This window comes from Vulpes lagopus, chromosome 3 (genome assembly GCF_018345385.1).
Source record: "Vulpes lagopus strain Blue_001 chromosome 3, ASM1834538v1, whole genome shotgun sequence".
Taxonomy (NCBI): Eukaryota; Metazoa; Chordata; class Mammalia; order Carnivora; family Canidae; genus Vulpes; species Vulpes lagopus.
This window is the reverse complement of record NC_054826.1, coordinates 152,183,876-152,203,228: the sequence shown is the minus strand read 5'-3', so window position 1 is coordinate 152,203,228 and position 19,353 is coordinate 152,183,876. Positions and strand designations below refer to the sequence as shown.

Below are 19,353 nucleotides of genomic sequence, written 5' to 3'. Positions count from 1 at the left end.
CAGGTCCCAGGCGGCTCTTTCTTTCCATCTTTAAATGGATGTTGAAATTCTGGATTTTTATATGAAATCTCCCAACTTGTAAACGTTAAAAGCTACTTTAAGAGAAGGGGGCGTGGCCGGAAGGAGGATGTGAGAGTGCCTCTCTAGAGAGAGGGCTGCACCAGCCACCAAGCTGTCCACTTAAGATCCATGCTCTTGACTGCATGTAAGTTACACTCCTAACAACATTTTTTAATAAGCCAAATTAAATGTGTCTTTAGCCCAGATCTGGTCTGTGAATCAAGAGTTCACAACCCCTATTCTGAATATTTAAGATGGTGGAGAGATAGTCATAATGTAATAGTGAAGCGAGATGAAAATTTTCATTCACCCAATAGGTTTTTAATTATGCTACTACGTGCCAGGCACACTCTTCTAGGCCCAGGGGAAGACCTGTTCTCAAGTTCACATTCTAGTAGGGGTGAAAATAGATAGCTAGGCAATAAATTAGCATAACAGAGAGTGATGAGAACTATAAAGAAAAAACAAAACACAGTAACATGAGAGTACTGGAGGGGATTATCCAGATTCATCAAGGAAGGCTGCATCGAGATGCTGACATTTGACTGAGACCTAAATGACAGTCAACCACAATATGATCAATGACCAGAGCGTGGCCCAGGTAGAGGAAACAGCAGGTTCAAAGATCCCAGATGGAAATGAACTTGGGAAGTATGAAAACCATAAAGAAGGCCAGTGTGGTACTCAAGGACAGATGGTAGGAAGCTGGATTTTCTCTAAGTTGCAATGAAAAGCTCCTGAAGGAGTTTAGGCAGAAAAGCCAACAGGATCTTCTTTAGGCTTTGAAAAAGATCACTTCAGCTACTCTGCCTTCTGAGTAGATTACAGCTGGGTAACAGTGGGAGGAGGCTGGAAGGTAGCAGGCCACTGCAATATTTCAGGCAAGACGACCAATTTTATACTACAGCTCGAACAGCAGAAGGAGACACAGGTGCATAAATCAGGGATGTGTTCTGGAGATGGAACCTTCAGGACTTGAAGACGGAACAAAATATGGGCAAAAGAGAAGTCAAGGATGACTACTAGGTCATAGAGCAGCATACAGCATATACTAACGCAAACGATGCTGTGTGCTCTATTACATGCACACACATACAGGGAGCTACCCAGTCTGGCACGGGTTTTGCTATTTCTTTACTCATGTGCCTTGGTAAGAGCACCTTGAATTATTCTGCACGTCCCTCTGCCCTTATATGGGTGCCTTCAGCAACAGGATTAGCAGGATAAAGGTTGGAGTCTGCACCAACGAAGACATTGATTTTACTTTTCGCTTTCAGAGATAGTAGCCATTACAAAACAGAATGCAAGGGACAATAAATAATCTACTCTAACCTGGCTCACCTTGGGTAAGTTACTTAACCTTTCCAAGCCCTAGTTTCCTTACTAGTAAAGTGCCACAGTAATGACTCTTACTTCATAGTTTCCCCTGAGGATTAAGTGAGATCATGCACATAAAGAAGTATTCAGCACATGGCCTGGCATATGGGATGCACGGAATTAGTATCAGTTATCTTCGTCATCGGCATCATCACCATCATCTGGACACAGATCTGTTATAAATGACAGGATTCCAACACCTATAACAGAAGGCACTGTTGCTCTTAATAAAAGTTGAACACCTTAGAAAATGGGACAGATATCCTCATAAAAACATAATAGGCAGTGGGATTAATTCCTTGTCATTGTTAGGCTGAGGGGAGGGACAAGAGCAGAAGAGAACAGAAATGGGCATTTCCCCAAGCCCTTCTTGTTCCTGTTTTTTTTTGTTTGTTTGTTTGTTTGTTTTTTAATAAGACACAACAGGGACACCTGGGTGGCTCAGCGGTTGAGCATCTGCCTTCGGCCCAGCACGTGATCCTGGGGTCTCGGGATCGAGTCCCATATCGGGCTCCCTGCATGGAGCCTGCTTCTCCTCTGCCTGTGTCTCTGCCTCTTTCTATGTCTCTCATGAATAAATAAATAAAAATCTTTTTTAAAAAAAACACAACATTATCTTAAGTGCCTTTTCTCCTCATATAAAAGATCAAATGCCAAAATGTCTACCATACATCCATTCTTTAAAACTGTAATTTCAGTTATTCTTCCTCTGTGAATTTAGCTTTCCAGCATCTAGAGGTTCAGACAGTGAATTGCTCCCTGCCCCATTAACTAAAATAACAACAAAAAACAAAACAAAACAAACAACCAAAAAAAAACAGCTGTGAAATATTCAGATCTAGTTAAACGTTCACAAGGAAAACCAAAACTCCACTCTGAAGCAGTATGAAACAAAGAACTTACCAACAGTATATGGTTTCACACAATCTAAAAGTTTCTATGTATTCTCTTCTGTTCAATGATGCACCAAATTATACACTAGGAGGCTTGTGATAAAAGTTATCCAACCAGACTACTAATCAATATACAAACTGAAACAAGGAGACTAATTTAAGTTATTCTGTTCTAGCTCAACCATAGTCAGATCTCATTGTTGAAGGTTATAAGCTAGTTTATAAGGATATTATAATAAATAAACATTAGTTTCAAAAGCAAAATGGTAACAGAAGCATCCATCTCTGCTTTGCATAAACCTAATATCGTCACAAGCTTCAAAAGCAGCCACGAAGGACTCCATTAAAGATGAGTGCTGGAACACACAATGAAGTTCCCTACTACAGATTAAGCAAGTCATAGCAAAGCATTACATATTGGACCATGAGCATCCATGACAAGTCATACAAGTGTGCATATAATACAGCACACAGCATCGTTTGCATTAGTATATGCTGTATGCCGCTCTATGACCTAGGAGTCATCCTTGACTTCTCTTTTGCCTTTTGTTCCGTCTTCAAGTCCTGAAGGTTCCATCTCCAGAACACATCCCTGATTTATGCACCTGTGTCTTTTCATTACAGAAAAGGGGAAAAATCTAATAGTAAATCATATTTTGTTTCAAGTAATCTGTAACCCCCGTATCTCTCTCTATACCATTGGTGAGGGAAGTTGTCCAGATTCTAAGACAGGTCAAACTCACAAGTGAGTTTAATGAACAAAGCTTGAAGATTAAATAATTTGGCCAACCTGTAAAACTCACTTCATTCATCCAAGACTGTTGAGGAATAACCTTGAAATAAAGTAAAAAAAAAAAAAATCTATAAAGTAATCTATAAGAGTTCTTCCTTCTAGTCTTTAAATCAGAGAGTCAATAGTTTTACTCCTTCCGGTGGATAACATGTATATGGGCACTTAATAAACTTCCTTGATTCCAAGTATTTTTCACTGTACATTCCAGTAAGTGAGGCTACATAACAGAAAGTTTACTAATTGCAGTAGCACCACAATAATGTCAGTAAAAACATTCCCTTACTATTTCTGAAGAATTACTTTGGCTTCCCTAGTATGTTGCCAAAATACCATTGCCATATTTCAGGTGTAAAAAAGCAAGGGTACTCTGGTCTTTCCTGGATAAAATGATTATACAGACCTTAAGAATTACCTAAGCACTTTCTAGGTTAGAATCCTGACAGAAAATTAGGAAGTAGTGAGATATTTGAACTTAATATAATTGTACCCTTTCTGAAAAAAGATTTTAACAAGTTTCATAAATCTATCATTCTTTGTGTCAAAGCACTTCTTTCATATATATTTCTATTACAGACAGAAAACCTGGTCTCAGGGAAGCGAACAGGATAGCCTGAGGCCACATTTCTAATTGGCTATAAAAGCCTGGACACAAACCTGTCTTCAAAAATGTTTTCACTCCATCACCACGCAACATTTCTACGCTATCCATGCAAACCTCTATAGAAAGAGAGTTAAAATAAGAATTAAAAAAATATTAAAATAAGAATAAAAAAGATTTCCACCAAGTTTCTTTAGAAGAATGAGTTCCATAGTTCACCTGAAATTATTCCACTCAGAGCATACAATCCTTTAAAGAACTTATTTACTACTTAAATTGAAGCATAATTGTAAGCTTCTCTGCTATGCCACAAATAGCATTTTTTTCTCATTAGAAATGCTTTGCTTTGAAAAGGTTTAAATACCTTTCATTCTCATTTCTGAGATCAGTCCCATAGAAAGTTTAATGTGGGTGAAATAACTCATCTTACCATTTACTATCCTAGAGTAAACATTAAGACAACATCAAAACTAAAAGTTCATAGAGTTTAATAAAAACATTTATGGTTAAGGGTAATTACACCTGCTTGGTTTTTTTTTTTTTTTTTCCCCTCTTCCATCAGAAAAGTTCCTTGCCTGCTTATTGCTCTTCCTTTTAACCAAAAGACTCCGGGGGTTCTCAATATACAATAATCACTTGTAAAATCTGGGAGTGGGCTGCCTCCAAAATGGCTTGCAGTTACCCCTGTTACCTGGTATACATACTTTTGGGTGCCTCTGCTCCTTGGCTGTGGGCTGGATTTAGTGGCTAGCTTCTAACAAACAGAAACAGCAAGAGGTGATGGGACTTCTCTTCCAAATTCAGGTGATGAAAAGGCGTGGCTTCCTCTTGGGATCATTTATCACCTTCTGTGTCTTGGATAGCTCTGATATTGTGAGCAGATTCATGGGAGGCTGATGTGGCAAGGCTAACTCGTCTCCAGCCAACAGCCAGGGAGGAGCTGGAGGCTGCCCAGAGCCACAGGAGTGAGTTTAGAAGTATTCTCTCCCAGTCAAACCTTGATGACTGCCACCTTGGCCAACACCTTGATCACAATCTAGTGAGAGATTCTGAGCCAGAGGCACCCAAACTGCACCCAGATTCCTGACTGACAGAAACTGGGAAATAAATGTTTGGTGTTTTAAGCTGCGAAGTTATGCAGCAATAGGTAGCTAATACAAGTTTTTAAAAATATATATACGCATTTCTGAGTCCTTTCCATAATTTACATGTCCCTAGCTGGAACATAACTAAAGTGCCATCATACACTACAAGTGCAACAACCAGCTTTCTGGCAATATCGCCCAGGAGTACAATTAATCGCTCCATATTATTACAAGTGGATGCCTCCCCTCACTGGTTCATCAACTTCTACAGGAAGTTATGAACTTTCCTACAGGGTGGGGATCTTCGTGGTATCAAACAGTGCCTGAAACAAAGCAGGTGCTCAAGTAAACGTTTATAAAATGAACTGTGTCCCACATATGGTCCACCCACTTCCAGCCTGCACGTTCCACCCGTGCTTTCCTCTTTCCCCTAACCCAAAACTAATACTTCTTCAAAGCCCAGAACAACCACCACCATCATCCCCTCCATACAGTTCCTCTTGGTTCTCCATATACTCTCTGATTTGTTTCATCATTCCTAGCTAGACTTTCAGGTACCACATGTTTCACAGTCCTGTAGTTTCTCCACTAATCTTAACAGAATACTCAATAGCTGATGACAAGTCAACATGCTCACTCAAGCAAAGGTGGGTAAAGGAAAACAGCAATGGAGAAGAGGCAAAAGATAGGAGTTCTTTAGAGAAAAGTATTTCCCTCTTCATCCCTCAAATCTCTAACACATCTACCAACTGAAAGAGAGCTCAGCAAAAACATAAGTAGTATCTTGATTACAAGATTTCCTTCACACAGTACATTTTAAGTGTTCTTTTCAAGTTCACTTGAAATTCAAACTTGAGAAGGCGCAATTGCCTACCTAATCAGAATTCTAAAACTTCAATCAAGTGTCAGAAAAGAATAGCTTTTCATTATACTGGAAAGTAGTAACATTATACCATCTAAGCTTCCAAATATTGCGCAGGACTTGTCACAAAGAGCTAACTACTAAAGTCTTGGCTGAAATCTCACAAAGTTAGAATTACCAAATTGTCAGGCTAAGAAAATAAAATTCTTAAAACTGTCTTTAAATACTAGTCCTATCTTACAAATTCAGTCATGGCAATTAAAAATTGTTATCATATTTTAAATACATGTTATTACTCTCAAAAAGCAAATATATTACGATTAAACTAGTACCCCCATCTATTTTTGTTCCAAAGGAGACTAGAGATCTTACTGTCATTATAAATACTCCCACTGCCTTACACAAAACCATTCAGGTGTGCGTCCAGTGTAGAAACTCACTAAATGCAACTTCTTAGAAAAATCTACCTTTTGCAAATTTAAAATCTAAATGAATTCATCTGAGTGGCATAATTTAAGTATACTTTCCCACAGAAACAAATCCCTCATAACTTAAATGTGAATAAACAACTCACTGGCTGAAACTCAAAATGTGTCATTGTCTTCACCATCTGCCCCCTTTGGTTGAGTCCACGGCTCTGAGGACGGGCACTTGGGGAGCAGAGCATGCACAGTGCCAGCCAGCCTCACAGGCCTGAGCCAGACAGACTGAGCCCACATCCTGACCAAGTCTCTGAGAGCTGGTGTCCTCACCTGGAAGATGACGCCATCTTCTTTGGAGGGCGGCTGTAGGTATTTAATGAGGTAACAGTTGATGAACTGAGCATAGTGTACCGTGTAGGTGGGGAACTGATTTAACAAACATGTGCCAGGCGCTGTTTTCAACGCTTTACATATATGATGAAACCAATCCTCACAACAATCCTACATCATTTCCTTTTTACACGTAAGGACATCAAGGCACAGAAAGGCTACCTGCCCCCTCCCCAGACTCCACAGCCCATCCTCTTAACCAACACATGCTGCTGCTTCTGTGGATGAGGGGTTCGGGAAGCTGTACTCCTACCACCAATCTTCAACAGCCACCACTCACTAGCCCGTAACTCCAACTGGGCAAAGACTACACAAGATAGTGTGAAGCCACAAATTATGGCAAAATATTTCATGTGTGTCCTTTTGGGTTGAGGGATACAATCTCAGTGAAGCTCCAAGCCAGAATCTGCCATGAGAAAGCCACCCTCTTAGTAGCTGTGGGAGCAGGGAACTACATGCTGTATTTTAAACTTCTTACACACACCCTGGAAGCAACTGCTGCTGCAGTATGAGAAACAGTATGGTGCAATGGTTAAAAGCACAGGATCCAAAGTCAGACCACCTGGTTTCAAACCCCAATTCCACCACCCACCTAGTGGCCCTGAACACAAACCTCTGGACTTCATTTCTCTTGTTTGCAAAAGGAGAGTAAAAAAGAGTCTTTAGCCTCAAAGGATTATCATATGGGTAAGTAACACATTTAATAATTTTACTAAATTGGGGATCCCTGGGTGGCGCAGCGGTTTGGCGCCTGCCTTTGGCCCAGGGCGCGATCCTGGAGACCCGGGATCGAATCCCACATCGGGCTCCCGGTGCATGGAGCCTGCTTCTCCCTCTGCCTGTGTCTCTGCCTCTCTCTCTCTCTCTCTCTCTCTGTGTGACTATCATAAATAAATAAAAATTTTAAAAAAAAATAATTTTACTAAATTTATGCAAGTGCAGGGCTTAACACAGGGTCCTGGGTACATGGAAAGTGTTCCATAAATGTTAGCTATTATTAGATACTTTAGTAACTTGAACGATTTCATGATATCTTGTTAAAAAAAAAAGTTGCAGAACAATATCTAACATGATCTTATTTGGTCTTAAAAAAAAAATCCACCCAAACTATAGGAGTATGTACATATAGGTATAAATTCTGCTCTATAAAGACACAAGTTTGTGTAAGAACAGAAAAAACTAGAAAAAAAAAACTTGTGAGAAAAGGGACTTTATCTTTTTCTTTATGTATTTATTTAATTATAACCCTAAACTTGGTAGAAGAGAGGGGAGAGACTGACTTTGATTTATAACTATTAAGATCTTTTCAAAGAATGTTCTTGGGACGCCTGGGTAGCTTGGCGGTTTAGCATCTGCCTTTGGCTCAGGGTGTGACCCCGGGGTCCTGGGATGGAGTCCCACGTCAGGCTCCCTGCATGGAGCCTGCTTCTCCCTCTGCCTGTGTCTCTGCCTCTCTCTCTCTTTCTCTCTCTTTGTGTCTCTCATGAATAAGTAAATAAAATCTTAAAAAAAAAAAAAAGATGAAGAATGTTCTTATTTCTACCCACCTTCTATGACTCAAGCAACTAACAAGGTGTATTTCTCTCCTTCAGGAGAGCAGCATATGAAGTTACACAGGTACGTACTTATGCCACGCCATCTAATAATTCATTATATGTTGACTTTCTACTGCTAATGTTTTCATCTGTTTTGGTCATGGCTCCCCAAATGACTTATTAGTCGTTTTTATTGTTTGTTTTTTTCAGGGCACTGTCACTTCGGGGAAGGTACACAGGATATTGACAGAGCACTAGACCAGGTGTCAGAGGCTAAGGTTCTTCTATCATTTCCTGAGCAACCCTGAGCCGCTCATCATTTCTCTCCTTTTCAGTATCCACATCCATAAAATGAGGAGGTTGAACTAGATGGTTTTAAAATTATTTTTAGTCTATTACCTGTTTTTTACATTTTTCATGGGACTTAAAATGGAGTAGAGCTATTCATACCAAAATATTTTCTTTACATTTTTATAACAATGTGCAGTCTTGACAACCAAACATTTAGCCAATGAGATTCTACTGAATTCTAATAACAATTTATTAATCACAATTTATTAGGAATAATTTAAAGCATTTTACATGTATTAACTCATTTAATCTCACAATAGCCCAAACAGTTATCTGTCCCCATTACAGATGACAAAACTGAGACCCAGAGAGTGTTCTTGCCTGAGGTCACACAACAAGAATGTGACAAAGCAAAGATTCAAACCCAAGTAGTCCAGCACATTGAACTACTACACCCTACCGTCTTTATTGTAGGAAAGGAGGGAATACACAGTATGTGAGCTGCTTTTCCAACTGAACACACACACAGGTATTCATTTTTTCTACCAAGTCATTTTGAGACAAAATTACAATCAGATAGTAATTATTCCAACTGAGTGACTGGGATATGAAATAGGAGAAGACAAAAATTAAGTATTCTAGCAATTCAAAAAAATTATTTTTGAAAAACCTAGTGAATATAGACCTCAAATTGTCAGACTTTACTGAAATGCCGTTCCCTTCTGTTTGTGCTTCCAGGTCACTGTGCATTAACTTCTACAGCACAGGGACACCTGGGTGGCTCAGGTCATGATCTCAAGGTTCCGGGATCAAGTCCCACATCGGGCTTCCCACAGAGAGCCTGCTTCTCCCTTTGCCTGTGTCTCTGCCTCTCTCTCTCTCTCTCTGTGTCTCTCATGAATAAATAAATAAAATCTTAAAAAAAAAAAAAAAAAACTTTCCAGTGAAGATCTCACTGTAATGAAACTTCTCTCCCACCACCTAAACTGAGTTCCTGGTCTACTTGCCTGGCATCATACAGTTTGTACTCTGCTTTGCCATGAGGTATCATAAATGACCCATCGGAGGATCCAGTAAAACATTTGCTGACAATGCAAATTCTCAAGTCCCACTCCAGCTTAAAGATTCAGAAACTCAGGGAGTGGGACCCACAAATCAGTGTTTTAACAAAAACGCCCATAGGATTCTGATGCATCAAATTTGAGAACATGGCTATACTCTATAGACTGTGCTTCAGTATAACCTAGTACTCTACTCTGCAGTTTAGAATATGGAATACCAAAAAGGAATTATTACCTAATAATAATACAGCACAGATTTCAGGAATAATGTAAAAGTGTTCCCAATAACTAAATGAGGGTTGAAAATAATAGTCCTAGAGAACGCTTGGCTAAGGCTTACTTAAACCTTGGAGGGTGGGGAGAACCCTTAAAAAAAAAAAAAATTTGGCAGGTGAAATTCATACATCCTAGTCACATACTCTACAACCTTGGAAGTTCACTTCTAGGTATAAATCGAAGAGAAACTCTTGCATCTATGTGCCAAGATGCATGAACATAAACAGTGACACTCTTGACAAATGCCAAGTAGCACAAGAGCAAAACCCTGGAAGCAACCCACCCATCAACAAGAGAAGAAATAAACTGGGGCATATATGCAAAACGGAGTATTATGCAGCAATCAGAAAACAGCAGTGACACACAATATAAAGGAAATTTCCAGCAACACTGAGTGGATGAATTTCAACATTATAGTAAGTGAAAAATGTATCAGAAAACAGGGCATGTAACATAGTTTTTAACTGTGTATGTGTTTGGAAAACTCATAGATGCAGTAAAACTATGTTTTAAAAGATACCAAGGGAATGATGGATATAAGATTCAGTAGACAGGAGGTGCCTGGGTGGCTTTGTCAGTTAAGCAAGACTCTTTGATTTTGGCTTGGGCCATGATCTTAGTTTAGCGTCATGTGATGGAGCCTGAACACTCTCTCGCTCGCTCAAACAAATAAAATCTTAAAAAAAAAAAAAAAAAGAATTCAGTAAACAGTTGCCTCAGGTGAGACAAGAGGGGAAATGGACTGGATGGGCCCATAGGGTCACACAGAGATCATCGTCAAGGTCCTAGCTTTATGTTAGATGGTACTCCGTATTAAAACTAATAGATCAGGGCAGCCCCGGTGGTGCAGCGGTTTAGCGCCGCCTGCAGCCTGAGGTGTGATCCTGGAGTCCCGGGATAGAGTCCCACATTGGGCTCCCTGCATGGAGCCTGCTTCTCCCTCTGCCTGTGTCTCTGCCTCTCTCTTTCTCTCTCTCTCTCTCTCTGAATAAATAAAATCTTTAAAAAAAACAATAAAATAGATGAATTATGAGAATGTGTCCTGAGCCAAGCAATATAGCTAATTCTTTGTACCTGAAGTCCTTTTTTTTATTTTTTATTTTTAAAATACAGGGGTGCCTGGGTTTCTCAGTCAGTTAAGTGGCTGCCTTTGGCTCAGGTCATGACCTTGGGGTCCTGGGATTGAGGCTTCTCCCTCTGCCTCTGCCCATCTCCCCGACACTCGTGTGTGTGCACACGTGCATGCTCTCTCTTAGAACTTAAAAATATAAATTAAATAAAAAATAAATTAAAAAATATATACATCAAACAATTCTAAAGTCTTCCCAGTCTGGCTATGAGACACTACGAGTCCTGAGTCTGACACCTGCCAAGGCAGGGACTAAACTGTTTTGGGTCACAGAATTTAAAGCCAGTGACTCTCCCCCCTTTAAAAGTACAAAAACAAGCAGTTCTGGCTGTAGTTTCAGAGGATCTATGAAGCCATTCAGATCTGCACAGGATCCACAGACAAGGAGGGAAGAACTGTAACTCCTGTACTAATTACAAGAAACGGTGGAAGAGACCAACTCTCAGTTGACGTGGGTCGTCAGCTATGTCACCCTTACAACAGGCCCAGAGCAGTAGATAGAACACTATTTTATTGATGGAAGAATCTGAGACTCAGAAAGATTTAAGTAACTTGCCCAGTTACAAACCTGAGAGGAAGGAATAAAAATCCAGCTATTTAATAATACGGAAAGAATAAAAACTAACTATTTTTGGTCCCCAAACCTCACAGATCCTGGCCTCCTCTTGACTTTCAACAAGTATCCCAAATAAAAGATATCAATTCTGTGGGCTCATCTTCTCATTATAAAATAACAGCTGGGGGATCCCTGGGTGGCTCAGCGGTTTAGCATCTCCTTCGGCCCAGGGTGTGATCCTGGAGACCCGGGATCGAGTCCCACATCGGGCTCCCTGCATGGAGCCTGCTTCTCCCTCTGCCTACATCTCTGCCTGTCTCTTGTGAATAAATAAATATTTTTAAAAAATAACAGCTGATGATGGGGTATATTTATTGATGATTTCTAGGATGTCTTCTTGCATTTATAGTCTACATCTTAGGTGTAGGGATATTTCTAAAACGTGGATACAGAATAAAAGAATGTTAAAGGTGCCAACTTTTAGATAGGAAAGTACAGAAAAGCAAATAATCTACTGGACAAAGGACAAACTCAGGCTAAGATCTTTATAACCTAGACTAACTCTGAGATAAAAAGCATATGCAATGGCATCTTGTACTGGCTACTGGCTACTCATTAAACTCTATACATGATTTTAAATTCATATATAGTGCTGTGATTCCTTCAGAGCAATACTCTTCTACCAACCTTCTCCCACCATGTTTCCAAAACACTAAGGTTCCATTTTCAGCAGCCCTGGCACAAAAATATTATACCTAACTAAGGCAACTAATGGTCAGGGCCTGGCTGATGGACTTAGCCAAGACAATGAGAATTGTGAAGGACAAATAAATACTTCAGTAGTTGGACTGACAAACATGCTGACAAATATACAAAAGGGAGGTATGTATATTCTCTCGTGTAGAAATTGGTCTTTGGTACCAGACAGATTAAGTCTCTTAGATAAAAAGAGAGGAGTAAGATTAATAAAATTGGGTTTGGTTAAGTATGTAATGATAATGAGCTCAGTGTTGAACGTCCTGGGTTTAGAGATGCCCTCATAGGACATTCAAAAGGGGATAAACTCTAGGGTTTGGAGATCAAAGAAACCACGGCAGCTTTGTGAGTCATTAGCATGTAGGTAGTAGTTGAATTCATAGAGAAAAAAAAAAAGGTAGCAGAAAGAACCCTAAAAAACATCAACATGTAGCAGGTGAGTGAAGGGGACCTGGATATAGGAGATAAAAACTGGGGTGGACTGTAGGAAAGCCAAGGGATAAGAAACTTTAGAGGGGGTGATGAACAGCAGCAAATGCCACGAAAGAACAAGATCTGAATAGAAAAATATGGTGGATTTGGCGATGACGGACTTTACAACCCTGAAGAGTAAAAATGAAAACTGGATTTTAGAAAAGTAATCAGCAAATAAGGAGACAATAAATCATTTGCTCAAGAAGCTGTTTCACAGAATGTGAGAACATACTTCTTTAAATGTGGAGAGGCTTTATTAGATGCTCATAGATCCACTAGCAACTCAAGAGTTAATAGAGGAGCAATGTTAATATTACTGGCTAACTGGCTGTAGTTTAATTTCTATTTAAAAACTTATTTTTAACTTGGAAGACAGGTTCTGTCTTTTCTCATCTCAGAATCCTACACTGCTGGAACCTGACTTTTTTTTTTTTAATGGCCCTTAAGACACTTAGATTTTGTACTGCCTTTATAATTTTGTTATTTCTCTTACCACATTGCAAGTTGCTTGAAAATGGAGCGGTAACTTACTTACCTTTGCATCCCTACTCCCCTAATCTTAAATTACTGACTTTGGTGGAAATACCCTTCAAAAAAAAAAATCAAATATAATTCCCCTGAAAAATACCATTTAAAGGTTCCCTAGCACCTACTGGTCAAAGGCCACAGCCCCGTTCTCTAACCTTATCACTAATATACCGTACCTGGCTCCAACAACCAATCCACTGGTACTTCCTCAACAGTATATTGGGCAGAACATGACACCATGCACTTATCAGGTCAATTCCTTTTCTTTCATCAGGACACAGCTAGAATTCTCCTTTCTAAAGCCTTCTCATATTTGCAATTTTCATTTTCTATTTTTGCTCTCTCCCTTACTACACTGTTAATTTCCTAAAAACAAACTTGTCAAGGAACACTCTCATCTTGTTTCTCTTCAGGCCTGGCAAGCAGCAGCCTGGTAAGTGTTTATTAAAGCATAATTCAGTACATCTGTTGGTACCATGTATACCATTGACCTGCTATCAAAAGAGTAAAGACTTTAGGTTGTTTTCCATTAGCAATAATGAAGAGCGTACTTCTCTAGTCCATCTCACCTCATTAACTTGTGAATTCAAGATGAGCATGTACCTTCATTACCAGCTAATCATAATCACCATCACCAAAGACACAAAAAAGCCCCTCGGAGTATCAAAAGCCTTTGTCCTGAGCAAATAGTCAAACCAATAAGACATATTCACAATTATTGTAAAAGATACAAAAAAATCACTTAAAAAGCTTTGAAATGGCTCCAATTTAAGAATGTGAAGTGAATTAAAACCACACAATTCTCAAGCAGTATCTTTCACTTTTTTATCTGTAGGTGCATGCTACGCAGAAGACACTCAAATGTTGACCTTAATAAAACCTGTGTCATACCCAGCTTTGTCAAAGAGCAGCTAGGTCATTTTCTTGGAGATGCCAAGAATATAGTCTCTGTGTTGGCCTTCAGGCTTTTCACAAATCATCTGAACAGTTAACGATGTAGATTCTCATACAGCGCCTCGGCATGTCTGGAAGGGAATGTGCTTTAACAAGTCTTGTCACAAGGCACAATGTGTTAGGAGGAGATCTTCACATTTCATCCTACAATAACAGTCTTTGCAGTCATCTTCAAGCTGCTCTACCCATGTTACTTAATGCCGAGACTTTTTTATCTTTATTGTACAGACGGGGAAAGAGAAGGGAAAGAAGGGATAAGACGACCTAGCTGAAGAGGCCCTACAACTCACCCAAAGAGCCTTCATTTTCACCATCAGCTGCTAATTCTCTTTTCAGAGAACCATTCTGTTTGAGGAACTTTCACTCACAGCAAGTAGACCATAGGGCACACTGGCCATTAGCTTTTGCTAGCTTTTTTTACTAAACGTCCGAATAAATAACCTAAGCTTCCTAGGCCTCTGTGTTATATGATAGCTCTGGGAGAGAGAGGCCTTTGAATGGATTAACTTTTGCTGACTGAATCCAAGTTCATAAGTCTACCTTTAACTTCTAAATTTCAAGACCTTGACTTAAAGTTGAACTCCAAAGGCATTTTGGTCTGTCTCCAGGTCGCTCATTCTTTTCAAATTTCATTCAGTCTCTTAAATGTGTCAAGTCACACCTATACCTTTCAGTTCAGGATCAAGGCTACCAGAATTTTCCTCTACCTAAAGAGGAAACCAATCCCTCCAGAGCCACGCAATGTTCCCAGGCATCCATCATTCACAGCCAACTCTGGAGACAGACTCTCATCTGTGTTGTTAGGGAAGCCCAGCAATTTCAAACTCCAGGTGGCTTCCACTCTTAACACCTGGGATCCACTCTTGGAGGAGTTCTCCTCCTAATGCTCTTCCCACGATGCTCCCCACCCCCAAAGGGAAATCTCCGTCCTCTCAGATTCCGCAAGAACTACATCGGTGGCAGCGTTGCATGAGGACATTCCGGCAATCACAACCATGCCCCCCCCCCCCGAAATGGGGGAGCGATCTAAAGACCCTCACGTTACATGTGCTAAGAACAAATTATTTAGCAGGTTCCATTTCCTGGGCCCAAGTGACTTGCAAAACAGGCCCATCAGCAGAGGCTCGAAAGCGGGGACAGGGAGCTCACGATTCGGTTTACTGTTCTTTACTGCAGAGATTCTCCACCAGAACATTTCCACACTTGCCTGCCTTTTAGATGATGTAAGCTCTTCCCCTTGACTTTTAACCAGCTCTCTCCCCTGCGGCGGCCGCGGGCCCCTCCGCAACTCATTCTAGGGGCTGCCTCTCGCCGCTCGCCCCACCAAGCCCGCAGCGCACAGCCCGCGCCGGCCTCCCCGCCTCCCCGCCTCCCCGCCGGGCGCCGGCCGCTCTCCATCCCCGCAAGGCTCTGGGCTCCCGGTCCCCAGCCGCCACCTACCTTCCGCCGCCGCCTGCAGGCAGGCCGGGGTCAGGGCTCGCCCGCCTCCTCCAACGGCCCCAACGGCCGCGCCGAGCCTCTCGCCCAGCAGCGGGGCGCCGAGCCAGGTGCCGGCGCTCACCTCCGCGCCCGCCCTCGGCTCCCCGCCGGCGCCCGCCCCAGGCCCGCCGGCGCCCCCGCCCCTCTGCGGGCGGCCGCGTCACAATCCCCGTCGCGGGGGCGGGCTCTCACCGTCACGGCCCCCGAGGGCGGCGGGGACGCAGCGCGCTGTCCCAGCCCGGCTCGCGCAGCCCGGGGGCCCGCAGCGCCCGCCCCGCCCCGGGCTCCGGCCCCGCCCCCGGCCCGGCTCCGCCCCGCCCCTCGGGCCGCCCCCCGCCGCGGCAGGTCCGCAAGGTTCCCACCCCGCCCCCGCGCCGCCCGCGCCGCAGGCCCCGCCGCCTCCCATTGGCTCCGCCAGTTGCTAGGCGATGAACAACCGCGGCCTGCATTGGCCCCCGGAGTCTCCCCCCCACCCCCCACCCCACCCGCGCTCCAAAAAAACCTAGAGAAAAAGAAATCCTTATCCCCGGGGCCCGAGCGGGATGCGGGCGCAGCTGCGGCTGCGGCACCTGTTACGCCCTGGGATTCACCCGGCAGGGCCCTGCGCCCCGCCCCCTCCTCGCGCCCGCAGAGCTGGGGCCCCCGGGCTCCGTGGGGGAGGCGGGTCGTGGTGGCTTTCGGGCGCGCGTTCCGGGCCCCAGTGAACCCCAGCACCCACGACGGAAGCAAAAGTGAAGCTCCCAGCAGACCCACGTGCGCTGGCAAAAGTGGAGAAATACACCGAACATAGGCACCCAGAATTAGGTCAGGCCCAGGGGAAGGGAGGTTCAAGCGTCGGGAATCGTGGATGCAAACAACCCGGGGAAAGTTACGTGTAAAAAGTAGGGCAAAGAAACGGACCTGGGCAGGAGGCAGCGAGGATACTAACATGGTACTGGTCAGCCGCAAGCTTATGCAGAAATGTCCCACGCCCACTCAGCGAAATATGTGCAGAGAGAATGCTGCACCCGTCGCCGGGGTCAGATCCGCCCCTCCTCTATTCCGCGTCAGCCTAAAATTCTCCAGGGAGGCAAAGGGGCCAGAGAAAGGAAAGGGATCATCAGATGGTGAAATCGCAGGCATAGATAGGAGCTGAGTTATAAACACAAAGATGTGCTTTGATGGATTTTGTTTTTACTGAAGCCAATGAGTTTACTCCGGAGAAATAGGTTTGGTATTTTAAGGAGGCTCCCGAGAGCACTTTGAAACCTAAATAGTATGAGACAAAAACAAGAAATATTAACAATGAAGAAAGAACAAGGGAGGAAGTAGTGCTCCCACCTCCCCCGCCCCGGGTTTACACGCACAGACTCCCAATCCTGGATGAAAGATCCGGGCGAGAAAATGAGCACGCCATGGGGACAACTTCAGAGTCCAATGAAATCCTCCCCTCTGCTTTTGGCCTAAGCCACCAGGAAGCCAGCTAGATGCTGGTAAGGATAGGTAAATGACAGCCTAGGAGCCAGTTAGGGCCCTTCGTCCTAAAGACGCTAATAGCGCAGGGCTAGTGGGGAGGAAGAAACCCATTAGTACCAATGATTACCTAACTCCCTAACTTAGGCTACTGATGGGGGCGGAAAGGAGTTACTCGCGCTGCCAGGAGGGGTTTTGAAATTTCAACTCTCCACCCCCTCAAAATTCCATACCCCTTCCCATCAAACAACTTCATGTCACAGTTTTTTCTTGACATAACAAGGCTTCATTTTGACCACTTCCCCTCACAATCAAAAATGCAGTGCTCACTCTTCAGTGGGTAGAAGAATGGAGATCAATCAATTCAATGAGTAGCTTCTGGCACACCCTATTGTGACCTAACCACACACAGGGCTGGGTTCTAAGAAGGTTTGGGTAAGGCTGAGGTGAGCTCTGGAAAGTTCAGACCCTTCCCCACCCCCAAGGATGAAGCAGATCTTTCTGAATAAAAGAGCAGTTCTCAATTTTTTGGTTTCAGGGAACTCTTTCCTCAAAGAGCTTTTGTTTATATGGGCTATATCTATTAATATTTATCATACTAGAAATTAAGACACAAGTTTAAAATGTTTATTTAAAAAATAAAAATGACATCTTAATACTGGCATCTTAATACTTGGCACATTCTTATGGAAAATAACTATTTCCCCCCAATATAGTAAGCAGTGGCATCATTTTAAAATTTGGTAGATTTCTTTAATGTCTGACCTAACGGAAGGCCATTTGATTTTTATATCTGCTGAATTCAATCTGTTGTACTATTTTAGGTAGTCTCCACTATATACTCATAAGAGAATGGCAGTAAAAAGGGCAAATAACATTTTACCATTATAATTAAAATTGATTTGACTGCACACTCCCTGAAAGGGTGTTGGCAATCTCCCCTCCCCCCACCACCCCTATCCCAGGGTTCCTAAGATTACACTTTGAGAACCACTAGCCTAAACCTGTTTTGATACTTTGTCCCCCTTTTTTGGCCACTATTTTAGGAGCTGAACATGTGACCTAATTCTAGTGAGTACACAGTGAAGTGGAAGGGCATGGGACTTTGGGGGAAGGGTTTTATCCCTGAGAACCCATAAGAAGTCTTTTCCTTACCTCTTATCTCAGCCATTCTCCAGTGAGCAAGATGTGTTTGGAGCTGTTGTGGTACATCCCACAATAGTGAGAAAAAAGCAAGAAAAATTAAGGAAAAGCAACCTAGAACCCAGACATCCCCGAGTGGCTATGTTAACCTACCCTGGCTCTGCTGGCCTCCAGACTGCTCACATGCTTGTGCACTGATGTATCCTGAGGGCCTAAAACAGTGCCTAGTATTTCATGATTGGTGCTTAATACTTAATTTGGTGAATAAATAAACATCAAATGAATGTTTGTTTCAAAGTAATCACCTTGGCAGGCTGTATATGTGACATATTCCATTGATGCTGCTCAAAAGGTATCACATCAGTGTAGGCACTGGATTTGTTGAGAACTCTTTCTTGAAGAAGAAATCTGAGTTTTGGAACAATCCAAATGTTGTTCAGAGCCAAATCTAATGAACACATTCTGGAGCCATGTTAAAATGCCAAACTTGTGTTTTCCGACTAAGTTACTACATTGGGTAGATAGAGAAAGGTCAAAAAACAAGATTTGTTTGATTTTCTAAGACAGGCAGTAAACTGACTCTGAACATAGAGGAAGAATTCTAAAAATGTACACCAATAACAAGTTGCATAAAAAGTCTGTATATAAATATATATATATATATATTTGAAACTATACGTTTGTGTGTATGTGTGAATGAATCTCTTCCAAACTGTCTGCAGACTTCTTGCCCTACGACATCAGAATCTTTCAAAACTGAAAATCAGATCCTTTCTCCCCTCTCTTGCATTAAGAACCTTTCGTGGCCTCTCATTTTACTTAGCATGAAATTAAACTTCTTACCCAATCATACACACATGATCCGGCCCCCAGCCCCTTCTGGAAATCTCACTTTGGTACACAAGGTGCCAGAGCCACAGCCATCCCATCTCCTTCTTGGTCCTCTGGCCCCTTTGAACCTGTCATTCAGTCTGCCTTGAAGGTTCTTCCCACAAGGGTTTAAACTCTTGATTATTTTTCATCATTCAGACCTCACTTCCATATATAAAGTAAGCTTCCCAGGCCTGGTTCTATTTGTTTCCTTGGTTCCTTGCTTATGGTCTGTCTCCTCCCACAAGAATGCAAGCCCCATGAAGACCGTGACCTTGGTTGCACTCGACACTGCAGCCCCAGCCCCTGCATGTGGGCACTGCAGGGTTGCTAACCAAACTATTAATAGTGAGATTGGGAGGGAGGTAG

At 42.5% G+C, this 19,353-nt stretch overlaps 1 protein-coding gene across 3 annotated transcripts in view; it reads right to left on the bottom strand.

Moving 5' to 3' along the window:
- LOC121488324 (SSX family member 2 interacting protein) overlaps window positions 1-15,772 on the bottom strand; it is a 47,660-nt gene extending 31,888 nt beyond the window's left edge. Inside the window, exon 1 of one of the 3 annotated variants that reach the window (XM_041750813.1) lies at window positions 15,481-15,772. The gene's annotated coding sequence lies outside the window, so the exon portion shown is untranslated. The remainder of the gene's footprint in view (window positions 1-15,480) is intronic. The other 2 variants (XM_041750812.1, XM_041750814.1) reach the window with 2 other exon arrangements.
- Between the last annotated feature and the right edge of the window lie 3,581 nt (window positions 15,773-19,353).